The sequence below is a fragment of the Metopolophium dirhodum genome, chromosome 1, assembly GCF_019925205.1.
Source record: "Metopolophium dirhodum isolate CAU chromosome 1, ASM1992520v1, whole genome shotgun sequence".
Lineage (NCBI taxonomy): Eukaryota > Metazoa > Arthropoda > Insecta > Hemiptera > Aphididae > Metopolophium > Metopolophium dirhodum.
Window position 1 is genome coordinate 91,959,814 of NC_083560.1, and position 19,263 is coordinate 91,979,076.

At 27.4% G+C, this 19,263-nt stretch overlaps 1 protein-coding gene across 2 annotated transcripts in view; it reads left to right on the plus strand.

The window, feature by feature from the left end:
• Positions 1–17,971: 17,971 nt before the first annotated feature.
• LOC132934916 (tetratricopeptide repeat protein 39B-like) overlaps positions 17,972–19,263 on the plus strand; it is a 108,174-nt gene continuing 106,882 nt past the window's right edge. Inside the window, exon 1 of one of the 2 annotated variants that reach the window (XM_061001336.1) lies at positions 17,972–18,122. The gene's annotated coding sequence lies outside the window, so the exon portion shown is untranslated. The remainder of the gene's footprint in view (positions 18,123–19,263) is intronic. The other variant, XM_061001335.1, reaches the window with a different exon arrangement.

A 19,263-nucleotide genomic window follows, 5' to 3' on the forward strand; every position in this document is an offset into this window, starting at 1 on the left:
TCGCATAGAGGTACGCCAAAATTACAATTTTATATTAGGATGGAAAGGGGAGGGTGATTGAATTTAAATATTTACACATTGTTTTTCTTCACTCGTATAATACTATATATTTGTATACCCTTCATTTGGATTATTTATTATTAAAATAATATTTTCTCTACTTAAAACCTGTTAAATATCATCAAAATGTAAAACAAAACATTTATAATCATATATATCGGATTCGAATAAGATTGCATAATAAGTTAATAGTTTCTTTATAATTTAAAATATAAATAAAACTCGACGAGAGGGGAGCGTCATTCGTATCGTCCCCGCACTGTCTCTGTCTGCCCCTGCAGTCCTTTGAGTAAACTTTTAAAGATAAAGTTTTACGGCGTGTTTATCGTTTATATCGTGAACCAATACGACGGTAAAAAAAACAACTGGACTACCTCAATGTTTACAAGAATTGAGAAATTCTACGACAAGACAACCGCAATCGATGAAATTAATTTGTTTTAAAAAATGTTTTATGATGAAATTCATTGTATAGTCAAAACAAAAGTAAAAATTAAAGTAATTTATGTGACTATATATTATATGATATTTTTATAACACTAGAAAACGGATTTTGAAGCACTAAAAAACTATAGATAAGGCATTTAAAATAAGACAATAAAGTTTTAAAATTCTTTTTAAAAAACTTAACAAAAGAACTATGAGATAGGTTTATTTAAAAAAATGTATAATTAATATTATGATTATACTAACTAATATTGCTATAATATTGCTTCCAATAGTTAATCTGTAAATTTAATAGATTGTTTACGGTAATATATAAAAATATATGAATTAATAGTTAGTAGGTATCTACTAAAATAATTTCCTTACATCCTCTAACTTACATTTAACGATTTAACCATAACATATTTTTAAGTTTTCAAAAAAAAAAAAAATCTGTGGACAATCAGACAATATATTAATGTTTATATTTTGAAAAATTACGTTCTACGTCAACTATAATGAAATTCGATTTCAATTTTATTTAAAAAATAAAAAATAAATATATACTATAATATTAGTATGTTAAATGTTTATTAAAAATAATTATTAAGTACAATAAGATTGGTTAAAGCTTTAAAGAGACATTGAAAATTATAAAAAGCATAAAATCCAAAATTAGCCTAAAAAAGGAGAAAAAAAGAAAAATTAAATTTTTACATTTTGTTCTATATGTTATAACCTAACCTTTATGAATCACATAATACAAATTGAAAATAAGTTTTACGCTTATAATCTACGTAGTTGTGTTATCTGCAGGTGTCGAGGTAGATTATGAATTCGATTTAGATTTTAGAGTAACTTTATAGAGTACATAATATAACATGTGCCGACTAAATATTAATTTGTTGACGAGTATACATTATAGTATATACCTACTGCTAAATTATAGTATTCCGTTTTTTCAGACCATTATTGGATTTTTTCATGAAGGTGCTTTAAATGTTTTATTCAAAACTAATCCATAAGTTTATTGATTCGAACTTCTATAACTAGCTACACAGCGAATAACGATAAACAATATGGCATGTCTTTCTACTTATGTATAGTAAAATTTTCAAATATTAGATTATTATTTTTTATTTAAAAATAACAAGATATAAAAGTTCTATAAACAATTTTTTAGAATAAAAAATACCATATTTGTCTGTAAAAAACTTTTAGAAAAGACACAAATAGAATTCAATTTCTAATAATATTGTGTAATAAAGTTTATTGATTAAGCTATACGATTTCAGTGTCATTACCTATAAGTGCACTAGCAATAATTGCAATTTATTATTTGAGTATAATGCTTCGTAGGTAATGCGTAATGATTAATATTATAATGATTAATGATAATGATAAGTAATTCAACAATGTCGCAAAAACGGTTTTGATATATTATGTGATATTGGAGGAGTTTTGTGAGAAAATAAAAGTTCGGTAGTAGGTTAAATTCACAAATCTACTTCTTGATTAATGACTACATCGTATAACATAAAATACATCATTGAATTGTGCAGGCTTGTAAAGTATTTGTGTAAAATTGGTCAAATTCAATTGACATTTGATTAACAAAAATACGTTTTTGATAAAAAAAATTTTCAATGTAGTGCCTACCTATATTTTAAATACTTTTCAAAGAACCTAAATAGGTATCTGTGTTTAAAATCAAATACCTGCTGATTTATACAGAATGATAATGTTTCCGATTTTTCCGGAAAACGATCTGGATTTTTGGGCTGCTGAATATTATTGGTATTGCTTATATAATACACGTCTACTGGTGTAAATAATGTTAATAAACAATACATGCGGAATTCGAGTAGCAATAAATAACGCGTTTTATATTTTATAACGCACACACACATGTGTCGCGTTATGTTGTGGCCCGTCGTCGCGACGTCGTAAGTACCTCCCATTAATCGTCCGCGTGTATGCCATAAAATGCCGACTCGGTGCGGCCGTAATTCGATTTCAAAACGTGTTCGCTTTATTACAAGACGCGATATTATTACGATAAAAATGCGAGATTTGTTTGTTATTAAATTTTTTTTGTTGTTTTGTCATGTGTGGTGGAATTATTGGCGGGAAAAATGTAAAAACTATAGAAAAAAAAAAATAACACGCCGTACCGACGGCATAATATTATTATTGATTACCTACGTTCGAATTAGTGTCGACGTCGGCGGCGGCGGCGGCGGCTCAGTGGCTGCTGCCGCCGCCGCCGCCACGTCCGTGAAGTTGGCCGCCGCCTACGTTGCGCGTACGAGTCGACCATATGATATATATAGTATAGGTGCACCGTGTTCCGACGAAACCAAAGCGCATCAGCATAACGAGGAGAGGCTCTACCCCCCCCCCCCCCTCCACAAAACCATTTTCAGCCCTCTTCTCCCCCGTTTGGCATTTAACCGAGGTTTGGGGGAAAAAAAAACTTTGTCAAGTTCAGTTCAATGGGTATGATATTTATTAATTAATAATGGTTAGTACACAGGGCCGTTCAAAACGAATCATCTGATGCTTCGCCCCTGGCTTCCTAGGTCACCTGATCTTACTACCTTGCTTATAATAATCGTATATGTACCATAAAGTCTAAAATCAGCCATGGCTTTTCGGGTTACATTGATTTTCGTTACCACTCGTGTCACTTTATGGCGTTTATGCTATACCAACGATTTAACTGCTCTTTTATTTGACTTCTTCTCCGGTTGACATATACATATTATACTTATATAGTACCTACGCTTGACGAGAACCAAAGTTAGTTTAAAGTTCAAATCAAGAAACACGATATATACGAAAACGCTGTTTATTTATTTTTTATTACACAAAGCTTGTGTTTGTTGTTAAACGTTATATATCGACAATTTACATTGTATTACTTGTGCAGGAAGTTACATATTATAGTATAGTCATTAGACTATAATAGGCTCAACAGTTATCGGAATTGAAGTATACACCATTGCAATGTTAAATGTGCATTAGGTTAACAACTTATTAATTACAATATAATTAAAAATGTTTTGCATATTTGTCTGCACTTAATATATATATAGATACCTACTAAATATATTATTATATCGACTTTTACTTTGTGTCCTTGTAACATTGGCGTATGTACATTTACTATTCTAAACTGAAAAAATTAATTTATTTTAAAAATATATCTTCGAAAATCGAAACATATACGCATACATAATATTATATATATACCTATATATTATTATAATATACAACCACCAATAATTCAATAAAGATAAACATATTATTATATATATACATATAGTCTATTGTGGTCTGTATACGAGTGATCATTCATGTTGGATAGCGTGTATTGTTATATTTAAAATATATATTTTAATATATTCAATATTTAATGGCAATAATATGGTTGACATATTACATGCATGATCAATATATATTATGCATATAAATCGCGCCCAAGTTAAATTATTGAGATATGCAAAAATATGCATAATTCAATTTCGTTTTTTCACCTGTCGTCAAATGAAATTAATTTTTTGACTTTGCTGCATGTCTACAAATCGGAAAAATCAAAACAGTCGAATCCTACGACTTCCGAGCCATATATTCATCAAAATATTATCCATGTGTGATGACAATTGACATTATAATGTTAAAACTAAGTTACAAAGAATGGGTGAGTTCCCTCAATTAAATATTAATATTCCTAGTTAAAAGAGGTAAGAGAGTGTAAGTGACAACGTATTTCACAAACCTGAGCTATACACATAATATATATTATTTATATATTAAATAGGTATAAAAGGCGCACTCGAGTACACAATATATTATATTATTTACTAGGTATTCAATACATTTGCTCCTATTAAAATGTGAAAAATAAAAAGCGCTCATTCAAAACCGTTTAAATTACAAACATAGAACGTAATATTTTATACTATATTATTATGATGATGCATAACGAGTTAGGTAAAGTACCCACCTACCTATAATACAATCGTCTAAGTGGTTTATTTGGATTTTAGCTTTTCAATGTAAAGCGATTAGTAACGCATTATATCGGTTTTACAACGATGTTTTTTTTCCGTTTTAAGGTTTTTCAAGCAGTACAATATTTTATTGTAACGGTGCCTATCTGTTAATTGCAAATCGAGTCTAGATGGCACTTTGAATAGGTAGGTATTTAGTTTTTCAATATTGCTTCAGTAGTTTTTTAAACGCGCAAGTATATTAAAAAAGTGTCATCTTATCGACAATCGCTGAAAAGCTCAACATTTTAGCACGGCTGCGTTCGTAATGGTTTTTTCGACACCGTTATTATATATTAAGATTAACAAATTGCTTCCGAACTCATATAAATATAAAATACGTACGGTTTTCATTTTTAAACGAATTTATGTACCTACAATAAGTGTCACTGTGTAATGAATATTTTAGCAATGATATGGCTGTATAATATTTCATTAATAATTTTTATTAAACGTATAATGTTTTAAGTTTATTTTGTGGTTTAATTTATGAATGTAAAATGTAATATAATCCGATAACAGTTAATTTAATTAGTATACTTGTTTGGAACTATAAAAAATAATAGAAATGCGTATAGCCTTTGTGCGTTAAGGGCGTTGGTTCCTCTACTGTTTGTGGCAGATCTCTATTTTGAAATTGCCATGGACATAGGCGTAATTAAGTGGGACTCGGATGAGGGGCTGAGCTAAAATAAAACCACATTATCATTCCGAAATAATATAAAACAATGATGAAAATTATAAAATTAAAATATCGTGATTGTTCTATAGAAATAATTATAATATTTCTCTATTATATAAAAAAGTTTTAAAAATATTATTCAGTGTTTTATAAATGCCATATTGCAATCAAAAAGATTAATAATAATTTTAAAAAAAACGATAGTTATGAGTAATAAAATATAAAAATAATCCCAAATAAAACATCTTAAGGGTTTGCTGAACGTATAGAGATCAGAAGACGAAGTCCCTTTAGTTTATTATAATTTATAATATAATACAGTGACTTTCATTTAATGAAATTTTCTGTTTAACGAAATATTTTTGAGAACCACAATCAAATTAGAACCAAATATATGTAATTATATTTAACAAATTATTTTTGTTGCCCATAAGACTTCGTAAATCGTAATATGCAAGTTTCACTGTATGATAATTTGGATTTTTGTCATAATATACAAAACATTTATACTTAATCATTTATTAATATTAAGTTATAGTCATTCATATTTTTAAATTCTATCCAACCATATAATAATAATTAAACATTTTTTGTAGAAAAAATATTAAAAACACTTTACTTTGCATTACCTACCTTTACACACAATGGGTATATTAACGGACATCATTCAATCAAACTGTAAATTATATTATATTTTATTTTTCTGAAATTTATTTCATATTCAAATTTGTTGTCTAGACAAGAACTAATCAATAAGGATATTGTTTCCAAAAATAAACGAAATGAAATCGTACCAGTTTCGTCCTTTGTTAAATAAAATATTCACCTAACATTAACAATAGTATTTTTTTCTGTCTGTTCTTTTGTAATGAAATAAATAATAAAACACACTTACTGAGTACACTTTAAGTTTTCAGTTATTTTATTAATGTAGTTATATTGGTATTCATAATTATGTATAGCACTGCATATTGCACCTATTATAAAATGTAATTCGTTTCTTTTTTAATTAAAATATATAGTTTTCTTTTTGATTTGTTTTCTCATTACAATTATTTTTTTCGGTAATAATTGTTTGGGCAGAATTTTCTCTTGCCTTGTATATTTGTATGCACAGCTATACCTAATAAGTGCCTATCTGAAATTAAAATGTTTTTTAAATTATTAGCAGTTTGTGCCGCAGAAGACTTACTAACAAGTAACAAGCGAATCGTAAAAAGTCGCATAAAACAGTGAAATATTTGGTAAATATTAAAAAAAAAAAAAGGTTTTTGAATGTGTTGGAAATTGGAGTAGGACGTTATTAAATATTCACAATAAAAAACGATGTTTGCGCCATTTGGTTTTAATGAAAATAATACGTAGTCATTTTCACGGCGGTGATGGTATTATTATTATCATTATCATTATTTTTTCTAATAATATGAATTATGAACCGCAATATTATACATTTATACCGCAATCTGTTAAATATGAGCGTTTACATTAAACATATGTGTTCTGAAATATTTCACGAACAATTATTTTTATGATGAAAGAAGCCATCGGACATTTTACACTATCATGCGAACGTAGTAAGTATGTCAACGAGTTGGGTACCATTTGTTTTTAGGGGATCGGTTGATATAGAGATTAGAACGTTGCCCGCATGCCCATAGCTTGTCATCAATATAATATTACAGTATGGGCTGAGATCTGTTCACAATCGTTTTATTTTTTTCCAATGCCGACGTGACAATAACAATATTGTTATCGTCGCTTTTATAATATTCGTAAAAATAATAATAATATACAACGCTGAGTTATCGCGACATATGCTTATTATTGCGTCCCATCCAAAACGGTGGCCTACTTTATTATGTAGAGTGGTCTATCTATATCTACACTCCACTACTGCAGCAAAGGGCGCTCCTGTAACGTCCCATCGTATAAGCTGCTGCGCGTCGATGATTCGGTGGCTGTGTGTGTGGTATACAGGGCGATTCACCAAGCAAGCTCACCCTCTTTTTTCTACTTTAACAGTGCGCAGTTATTCAAAACATAATATTTCAGATTTTTAAATATGCTTATAAAGACGCATGTTTTCAAATTCTTGAGATTTTTGTTGTACTACGCTTAACAAGTGGAGATACAACCCACCTTCCATGCGGTAAATTATTTGGCAGATGATTTTTCTGAAAATATTGACGTAGTGAAATCAAAATTCCAAAGAGTAGTTTTAGAGTTATTTAACTTTGTGTACTTAAAATAATAGGTCCATGAAGTAATAGGTTTGGAAGACCCGCGGGGGACTATGGTAGTCCGTTATTACATATATTTTTAACAATTAATTAATTAAAAACTAACTTAGATAATAACTCAAGTATATAGGTACTTACATAAAAATACAGTTAAAATAAATATGCTATAAATAAAATGTACATGATATGATATTCATACGTTAACCTACCATACGATAATAATAATAATAATACCAGTCTACAGAACAATACAACAGTTACCCAACAATCTTTGTGAAATACTAGCACCAAACACAGAAAGAACATAGTCACTTCTAGAACTTCTCAAAGAGACGAACCTTTTTCAAAAAATATAACATGAACACTTAGATATATCACTAGATTATCCGAAGACTTATTGTATCATATTAATTATATTGTATACACCTCATTCTTTTGTAAAATTTAAATAAATTGTAATATGTATTTTGAAACGCCAATAACCACGGTAGTTGAGGCGTATTATTTAAATAATAATAAAAAAAAAAAACAACAGTTACCTACTGATCATTTAAATATTTAAAAAAAAAATAAAATAGTAATACTAATATTAATAAGAAATATAATAAATACGCAATACAATAGGCACCTATAATACAAACAAAATAATACAAATTCAATTTTAATTATATTTTATACAGGTATTTCATATAATATATAGCTATGTAAGTAAAATCAAACTATAATTTTTGTTCGGTAAGATAATTTTTTCTCTGGTTCGGTGGCGGAATCGATCGGTTGTTTTTATATATTGCTTTTCTATCGGAATCGATATACCTTATGCCCCCCTAGCATAAAAAGGTCTGCCGTAATCGATGAAATCCCTTTGAACCAAGGGTAATTCTGAATTATATTTTAGGTGCTTGCAGGTTAAAAAAATGTGCAGTCGCTATATAATCTTTATTTTGCTGACAAACCTATTATGTACACTGTTGAGTCCCCTCCCACTGAATAATAAATGTATATAAATATATTTTGGATCATCGCTTTCAATATAATACTACATACAAATATATGTGCATAATTTTTCCGATTAGGCCATCGGCGTAACTAAAGGTGGCTCGGGTTAAGCCCCCAATGGTATATTTACCCCAAATCCTTTAGAAAAAAACACTTTGTCATTCAATGTGTAAAATAATTAATAATTATTAATTACATAAATTATGTATATAGGTACCTAATATATATATATATATATATATAATGATTGTTTTTCGTTTTGTCCTCTATAAACTCAAAAACTACTCGACCGCTTTCAATAAAAGTTCTATCGATAGATTCCTTGAGAGTCGTAGGCTGTTTAATGTTTATGACTTATTTTTCAACCTATATATAAGTTTATTAAAGGATGACATACACAGACACACGCAAATTTAGTTTTAGCTCAAAAAAATTGAATATTTTTTTGTTTGCGGTTGCCACTGGTTGCAGTTTTCCTTATTACTATTAAAATTAGTAGAAATATGACATAAACGATTGTTACAAATATATTATTTTTAAAAAACAAATCAAATACTTTTGAACACAATTACAATAATTTCCTTTATAATATGCGTTCTCAATTCTCGATATATTTTTGGTATAAACACATTATATTATTAATACGAATACTAATTTTAATGATGTTGGATTTACATTGGCTTTTGAGTAGAATCTTACTACAGTTTTTTGTGCTTCCATCAAAAATATGTCCAGAATATTAAGAAGTAGAAAATCATAAAACTAATCATCGTAAATAGTAATTGAGTTTATATTATATTATATTTATATTATTATATTTCAACTGAAACAAAATTTAAAAAGATAGAAATAATCTATATTAATATATTTTATGTTTATTGGTTATTTTAGTTTTCACAGATACATTCGTAGCAACATACTAAAATATAAATTGTGTTCAGTTATTTTTCTTATACGAAGATAATTAAAACGTACATATTTAGACTATGTAACTATATAGATAGTTATTAAATCCTAGATACGCCCAAGTAACTGTCTATAAAATTCAACATAAAAATTGTAATTAAGTATTTTAATTTCAAGTGAAATATTCATAATGTGATAAAAGTTTTAGAAAACAATACGCAAAGATGAATAAAACAATGTATAAATACTATACTTGGTTGTAAAGCTCTTCTTCTTGCTCTCTGTTCTTCTGTCGTTTGTATATATTTACATCTACATTAAAACAAATACATGCATATAGATTGTTAATATACGAGTAGGTAAGTATAATTGTTTGAGATGTAGTTATTTTAGTTATTACTGCCAGACTAGTAGCCAAGATTTTGTTTTTATGAGCGGAGTAGGCAGTGTTTTAATTTTGTATATAACCATTGGAGGTTGTACACACTATCAGTTGTAGTCACCAATCTTCATATTAACAATATCAAAAATTAAATAGAATTTATAGAACTATAATATTATGACAACATAATTTTTAGAAATACATAGCATATAAATAGGAAGTATATTTTTTTTGCAAAAATACGACCAGAAGGGGTGTGTCAACACACACAATAGGTACCTCCCTGGCTACGTCACTGATTATACCACGGTCGATGCACACATGACATTCTTGGAATTATTAGATCGAATCATTTTCCATTCTGCTTTTGGTATGGTTAAAAAAATTGTAAAGGGTCGCAAAGGCCATTTGCATTTTGCTCCGTTAAATCTACCTGCAGTGTCCACTGACTACTGGTAATTGGTACATATATAGGCACCAACCACAATATATGACATTTACAAATACGTCTTAGAGCATGAATATTTGTCGAGTAGGTGTCTACTATGCATATAATCCTCATAGCTGCATTGAAACGTCACAAAATAAAAAGTTGGGTAAGTGGATGTCGCTCTGCTGTACAGTAGGTTACAAGTGGGTCACTGTAATGGATGGTGTTAAATTTGAATTCAATGATATAATATCATTGTATAAGAAAAGCCTATGATAATACCAAGTATATTTGATGATGTTATTGTGAATAAAGTAATTTATAAATAAACTATTTACGTGGAGCCTTGTTTTAAATTTTCAATCCTTAGCTACAAAAGGTGAACATTTTATACATTTTTAACTACAAAATAATTATTACATTTTAAATTTGATAAATTTTGTCAAAATTTAAACTTTAAATGCTTATAAAAAAAAATTGTACCTATGTATTTTCAATATTTTTCAACTGCTATTGTAACAATATATCAGGAGCCTTGAATACAATTTTCACGTTTTTCTACCCAACAAATAAAATTTTATTGATATTTTTAGGAAATCGTTACACGATAAATCGAGTGAATATCAAATGTTGTAAAAATATGAATTTCAAACGCTCATAAAAATTTAATTTGACTTTCTTGTAGACATTTTTTTTTGATGAATGTAGATAAACTTATGGATAATCTTGTTATATATTTTCAAATCTTAGATTGAAAAAGAAAAATTTTTTTGAATTCTCAACTCAAAATAATTTGCTAATTTTCGTGATTTTTTCGTATTTTGTCAATATTTGAACTTTAAATGCTTATAAATAAAAACTGTGACTAAGGATTTTTAATATTTTTCAAATGTCATTGTAACAATATAGTAGGAGCCTTGTATTACATTTTCAACCTTTTTTAACCAACAAATAAAATTGTATTGATATTTATAGGTGTATAGAAAATGCTTATATAAACATTCAGTCAAAATTTCATGTACCTATGATCATTTGTTTTAGAGTTGCACTAAAAATCAAAATCGATTTTCTCGAAAACAGATTTTGCGTAAAAATTTCCGTTTTTCCTTAATTTTTCTTTTGTTTTTCACGTCGCTTTTGAAAACTACTGGGAAAATTTTTACTTTTGACCCCCCAAAGTACCAACTAGATTCACTATCCTATCAAAAAAGTTACTGTTGAAGAAAATCCAAGCACTTTTACTGTCCTAAAAGGTGATGACAGACACAAAAAAAAAATAAAAAATAAAAAATAAACACACATCATTGTAATAGCAACACATTTATCGTTTCGCTCAGAATCTAAAATAAAGAACAAACGTCATTTTAAAATCTGTTAGTTTCTCACTCAGCTTAGAATCAAAAACAGCTGCGCGGTGGCCATTATAGGTACTGTAGACGGACTATTTTTGATTAAATTATTATTTATTACACACCGTCCGACTGCTATCGCGTACCTATACTTTATTTACTTATAAACATTGGAAAGGTGTATAAAAGTTGTAAGTTATAATATATATATAGTACTATAAAAGACCCTATATTTTTTAACCACAGAACTATATAGTTCTTTAATAGGTATCTGCATATTAATATATTCAGTTATTAGAGTCTGTCTTTGTAAACATATATGCAGGCATTTTAGATGATTAGGTACATAGGACTCAACATTTTAAAAATGTTTAAGTTTCTTTTTAAAAAAAATCCTTAAACTATAATATTATTACATGACTGGGCTTACTACGTATAAAAACTCTCATAATAAAAGAGAAAATAAGCACATACTTAGTTTGCCAACATATAAGTCTTGTTAAAAAACTTTTGGTCAGAGAGTCGTGAACTATCTTTGACCCACTTAGAATCTATCTATACCTAATTCATTGATTGCAGACTAAAAAATAACTTTTTATTATTCTTAAATGTCAAAATATATGTGATTGAATGGATTTTTGAGTCTCTTGATGAGTCCCTCTGTACCTACCTATATAATACCTAATTTTTCTTTGTGTTTTCTTTTGTATTTATACGTTTGCACAATTATCAATGAGTGTGAATCTATACACTATTAGTAGTATAATATTATTTTTTTAAAGTTAATAATGTTATACCATTCTTGTAAAGTATTCGAGTAGATGTATTAAATACTTTTTGAATGGATGTCCTAGGACATGTATATTAAGTTGTATCTGTATTTAAAGTTTAAACGTTGAAAAATAATTGTGAAATAACAAACATTTACTATAAAACATTTGGCAACGTCGCACGCGTAGCCTTTGAAGAGTTAAAACTCAAAATTCTGTTCTTTGTTATTTCAGCACTGCGCAAAAATCGTATAGGTACCCAAAAAGGAAAAACACGCACAATCGTACTCCACTAGTTTTTTTTGTGGTACAGTATTTCTTATAGGCGATATAAACACGAACGATAATATAGTTTTTGTGTGTTTCCTACGTAGACAATTGCATTTGGCGAAACACATGTGGTGAGAGAATAATACGATGATGATAATAATAATAATAATATGACCCTGTGACTAGATAGTGTATAAATATTTTATCATAGATAATATTATGTGAGTTTGTCAGGCATCAGCTGTATTTTTACTCCATTTGATAAATATTATTATTATTATTTTACGTAATCATTAGTTATTTATTGACAGAAAAAACTCAATTACAATCTCTATTTACATAAAATGTATACCTATATAAATAATACAATAAAAACTATATATAGCTATAATACAAAATTATATTAAAATTTGCTCTCCATAAATATGACAAAATAAACATATCGTACCTACATATAAATTTAATTGTATAACTGTATAATTAACTATCAACTAAACTTATTGTCCACAGTATTTCCTGTATAAAAACTATCTTGATTTCTAGTATATGTAGTATATTATATTAATTCGAAAATATAATCGTTCCATCAAATAATAATAACAATAATCTACAGTATATAGAGTTATTTAATATTTTTTTGTAAAAAATACATAATGAAAGTAACTTCTTCTTTTGATTTTAAATTGAAATATAACAATACACCATCATCACAATCAGAATGCCGTGGAATTTAAATTTGAATGATACAAAACGGAGAAAACAGTTTTAACACCTTTGACATTTCGATTTAAGTGTAAAAAAGTTATTTTCGTACCAAATAAGAGAAGATATAATATATAGATATTGAATTTTAATGGTAATAGTTTGTATTTGTATGTCGTCATGTATATAGTTGGGGGATGCAAGGGCCAAGTTTATTTTAATCGATCCAAAAAATTAGGTCTATTTAAGTCTTTTTTTAGTTTTGTACTAATTACTTAGGTAGGTACCTACCTATATATTATAGGTGGCGTGGCTTTATATAATAATATAATATGCATGTTACGGATTTAAGAATATTATTATAATAATTATATGATCGCCTCGTTGTGTTTTTTTGGCTTTGACCTTCCACCCGATCCCAGTGCGTGCTCATGTATAGGTACAATATAATATTAAAATGTTTAACGAAGTTGCGAGATGAAAATTAGAGATTTTTGATTTTAAACATATGTGACGCGTAATAATTTTAAAAATTTTTTTGAAGATCGTTTATTATCGTGAAGCATATTTTGCCTTCCGCGTTACGTTCCACAATAATAATAATATTATTATGCCACATGTTCACACAACTGCAGCACAGACAGCTATAGTCCGTTTGCATTTTGCAGATTACTGCACTGAAGTCCATATAAAAAAAATATAAAAATTACAAAATGTTACAATAAGCTATTATAAAGGTCTGGGAATGCTGTGAAAAATAAACGAATTAAAACAAATTCGACCAAATGATTTGATTTTTCGCTATTATAGGCTGCTTAATGTTTGATGGCAATAATATACCACTTATTTGTTTTAAGTTACCACTAAACTATATGATATCCGTTATTTTATAATTTAACGTAAGTTAAAGTGTTTTGTATTTACTTAAAAATGAAATTTATACTTTATCTATAAATTGAGAAATCTTAAACAATAGTTGGTGTAATGGTAACACAATTATAGATGTTGAGTTAACTCCAAAATAATTAAAAATTACTACCTTTAAAAGAACTTATTTTGACTATACTATTTATATGGTATCAACACCAAGTTTTTAGTAAGTGAAAATCTACACGCCATCTTAGTTATTTTAACACAAATTCGTGCGTAATGAAATAAATGTTTCTACCGGTGATAGTGTTATTCTATATAATGCATTCGATTGAAAATATATAGTTTAAGTATGTGGATATAAAATTAATAGTTATTAATATTCAAAAATATTGATTAAATACTCAGGAATAATAATATATTTTATGCTACAGAAATATTTTCCGATGAGATGTATTTAGGACAGAATGAAAATCTGAACAAATAAAAAAATTTACAATTTCTGCAGTACCTATATAATAAATACCTACAACAATACATTTCTGTATAACATACCTAACTATTGTTTAAAATATTTTTTTTAAATTAAGTTAGGTAATTTATTAACTACTGACTAGGTATATTTTAAACATTGAATACCTTTATACTGTTACGTGATACTTACTCGTAAAACTGAAGTCGTAAAAAAAATATAATATTATTGTACTATTGTACACAATATAACTGACCAATCGCGGGGAACTTATCAAATATCTACCTAGTTAAATATTATAAATTATATGGTTTATCGGCTTAATTTGGTAAAGCACCTGCAGCCTAGATATTTCATGAAATAACACCATTTAATACTTTAACGCAAACATCTATGCCTACACACAAACTTATTATATTGTTATATAGTAGACAAGAATCGCGGTAAAAAAATTACTCACACGCACGCAAAAGGTAACCAAAAATATGGCTCTTAAATATATTCATAAAATCATAATACTATAACCATGTATTATTTGATCTGCAAGTACTTATATAGCGAGTGTGCATAATAATATTAAATAATATAATATATATTATCATGTACCTATACGAGTGCGACCCCGTCGGACTATACTTCATAAAATAAATTCAATACATTCGTTTATACAAAAATTAAAATATTCGTAAGCTACGTTATCAAATATCAATATTCAAATTAGTTTATTTTATGTAAAGTTGAAGGTGTCATGGAGTTTAATGTGTAGGTACTTGTGTATATATACTAAACATAATAAATCGACAATCAATCAAAAAAGTTGGCTTCCGCCTATTTATACGAGTTGCTATATAGTCATCATAAATAACAATATAATTATATTATTGTTTGTATTATTTTATAATTTAACAATAATTTATAATACCTAACTGAATGATAGATTTAACTTTATTATAAACTACTTTTAACTATTTTTAACTCATAGGTATTTAAATCCTCTAACATTATAAAAAAATTATGTATGTAGGTGTAGAAATAAGAAATATAATATATACCTACAAAATTCGTTATTTCGTAAATTATTCACCTTTTTATGATTCACCTATATGCAGGTGGTTTAATACATCTAATCCGATTCGTTTTGAAATTATTTTATACCATATGTTATATTTTTAACTTTTATTGAAACTTATAAAATTATAGGTACCTATTTAAGTATAAGGCCATATAAGGGGTGTACTGCAGTTAGTGTTTAGATAGGCAAAGCCACAAAGGTATCAAATTTATCGCCTTGAAAACTAAAGGGCAGGGCCTTTTTCTTTAGAAAACTCAATATTAGTTAATTTGACATTTTACCAGAATAGTTTTATATTTCATTGTTATGTATTGTTTTAAAATTTGTTATCAGAGCGCAGTTATTACTAATCATATCATTTTAATTTTGATACTCTGGTAGTTATTTATATAATTATATATACGCCATGAAGATTTAAAAGTTTTGAACAAAAAGTTTTCAAAAAATGTCTTTGCATATAGATATTGAAGAAGTTACAGACGAGCTCAAACCTCTTGTGCCGTGGTTAGGTAAATGTGAATTGAACATTTTATTTATAAAAAGTTACTAACAAATTTCATATTTTAATGACGATATATTGTGATTTTATTATTGCACTTTTTTTTAGAGGATTTTTTGTATTGCATGACCTGCTTATCGTGTCTGCACATACTGTGGTATCTAAAGTTAAATAGTTAAGGGAAGACGCTAATTAAAACGTTTCAAGGGGGGCAAAACATTTCATTCATTATACAAAATGTATTAGGGACAACATCGTTTTTAATGGTAAAATAAAATAGTAAATGTAAAATGACTTATATAAAATATTTTTTTTGTTTTTAAAACTATAGGTTTGGGGATAATAAAATACAATACGAAATAAATCGTAATTAATCTTATTTGTCATATGAAATACCATGCAATTGCCCCCCCCCCCCCCCCCCCCCGACCTTGATGCTTCAATTCACGGTGAGAGTTCGCTATCTAGTACTATATGTACGTGGATGTCTGTGGGTACAACTTAATGGCAATATCCTTATCACTACTTTTTCGAAACGCCGATAACGACAAATGATCAATACACTCGCAAGGAAAATTAATAATTTATGAAAATACCACTGCTAAAAAGAAACCGAGTGCCACCCCTTGCCTACCCAACTCATATTATACGACGCTGGACTGCACACGACTATATGAAATTAATGTATTACGCAATATAATTAATATTTTTTTTTAATTACGTTTTTAAATAATAAAATAAATTTCAATAATTGCTTGTGTAGGTTACCTACCTATAGGTTCCCATAATAATGTCATGGCTATAACGCTATATATATGTGTATATGTATAATATGTATATTACATAAAGTTTTATAATTGAAAAATTTAATTAATAAAATTAGGAAAAATATTTTTATCGATTGTGTTAGATTTTCTGATTTCCATATGAATGTATATGTTCTGAGAGAAAATTGTGTATAATTATTTTAAATAAGTAATTAATAATTACGTAGTTATTAAAATAAAGCGTAGTAAAGAATTTATATTCAAAATATGAATGCATAAATAAAAGCGATTTATCAATATTTTTATCACGACAATAAATCGTTAGCACAGACAGACCGACATACTACGGGAATACATAAAGATTATAAAAATCTATACAATTATGTACTACGACTCAATTGACTCTTGACTTTTCGAGTACTCAATACTCATACCTACAGTGTATTTTACATAGTTCGGTATTTATTAATTTCCTTTCGGTTTTTTAAAATTGTTACCCTATGGTTATATTTTATACACTGTGGTATTGCAAATAGAAAGATGTCACATAAAATAATTTACAATAGCAATTCATTATTACTTTACGGTCAACTACCTGATATCGTGATTGGTTATTAGTTCATAGTTATTTGTTATGATATTTTTGTTTTTCAATTTTTTATACTATCTACCTACCTACTCACTGCATGGCAATACCACATGCAGTAAAACAAATTTATTGATAGTAATAAAATTTAGAATGATTTTAGTAATAAAATAAAGTTTTTAATAAGTTGTGTGGTGTACCTATTATACAAGTTATAATTAGGAAGATTATTTTTTAATATTTTATTTCTCAACAAATATTTTACTATGGCAATAGTCAATAACACACGTGGATATTATAGCTTATAAGTTGTATTAGTTATATAACTTAGATATATGCAATAACCTAATTCAACTAAAGGAGATAAAATGTTATAGGTACAACATATAGTATGTATACTCGTTAGACACTTAGTATAACGTGTAAAGGTATATCGTAAAAACGTGTGTTTTTGATTAAAACTTTTATTTCCATTTTATCGTTTAAACTTTAAAAGAGAGACAAATAATTACAAGAGGTCACAATTTTATATTGTTCCTGGGAACCTAATATACCTACTTCTAAATACGGTTATTGTTTTGAAAGGTATGTCGAAATTACTAATTATAATAATAGTTTTTAATAATTTGTGTTTAAACTTAATCTTTTTTAAGTACGCAATGTGAAACTCACACAATAAAAATAGTATAGGTAAATTAAAGTAAACATAGGTTAGGTTGATATAAGCGTTATTATAGTCATAAGTTAATATGATAGAATATCAAAAACTCCAAGTAAAAAGTCTGTGGTAAAAAATACGAAGCCTAACAAGTCTATGGTAAAAAGAGTCTGGTGCCTTAATTATATTTAGTTGATAAAAGGAAATAAATGCAATGCGATGAAAAATTAGTATTATTTATACATTTTAATTAATTTACTTACTTGACGAAAGCAATAATTAATCTTTTAGGTGACTACCTACCAATACCTTCAATATCACAACTTTTAAGTAAACTATTTTCTTTGGACTTTGAACAGTACTTGACTTTTGGGAGCATGCAATATTGGTTGCAAAATTAATCTAATCGAACTATCCAACTATATGGCTTATCAAGTTTACACATAATATAATTTTTTTTTTTTAATGAATAATTAATTAATTTTTTTTTGAACAAGACTTAGTAATTATAATAAATGATTGTATTTCATATTTTTAATAAATATTTTCTAGTTTTATTTCAAAGATACCGTACTTTTTTTCATCACGGACTTAAAACTACTGACTTTTTATGCTCCCGACTTTACTTAAGACTTTTCTATCCAGATTGTTTTTCTTAGAACTTTTTTACCTTGGACATTTTTTTACCACATTTCAGTAACGCGGTGAAATAGTCTATAGATAAATCATAGTAATGTATCCAATTCAGGATAGTGAATTAATATAGCAATAATTAAATAATTGTCATAACATATATTAAGCAGTTGTAATATAATCAACTTTTATTTATTTATCGTATGGTAAATTGCCCATTAGTTGTTGATTGTTATATTTATAGACTACAGTTATTAGTACAATTTATGTGAGATAAAAATGTAAGTACAGACAAATTAAGAAAGTTAACTATTTAAAAAACATTAAAATGTACACATCACACATGGATATACATATTATATATTATATCAATATAAAACGTATTAACTAAATCTATACGTCTATATTAACAGGATCATTGAGACCATTATATTA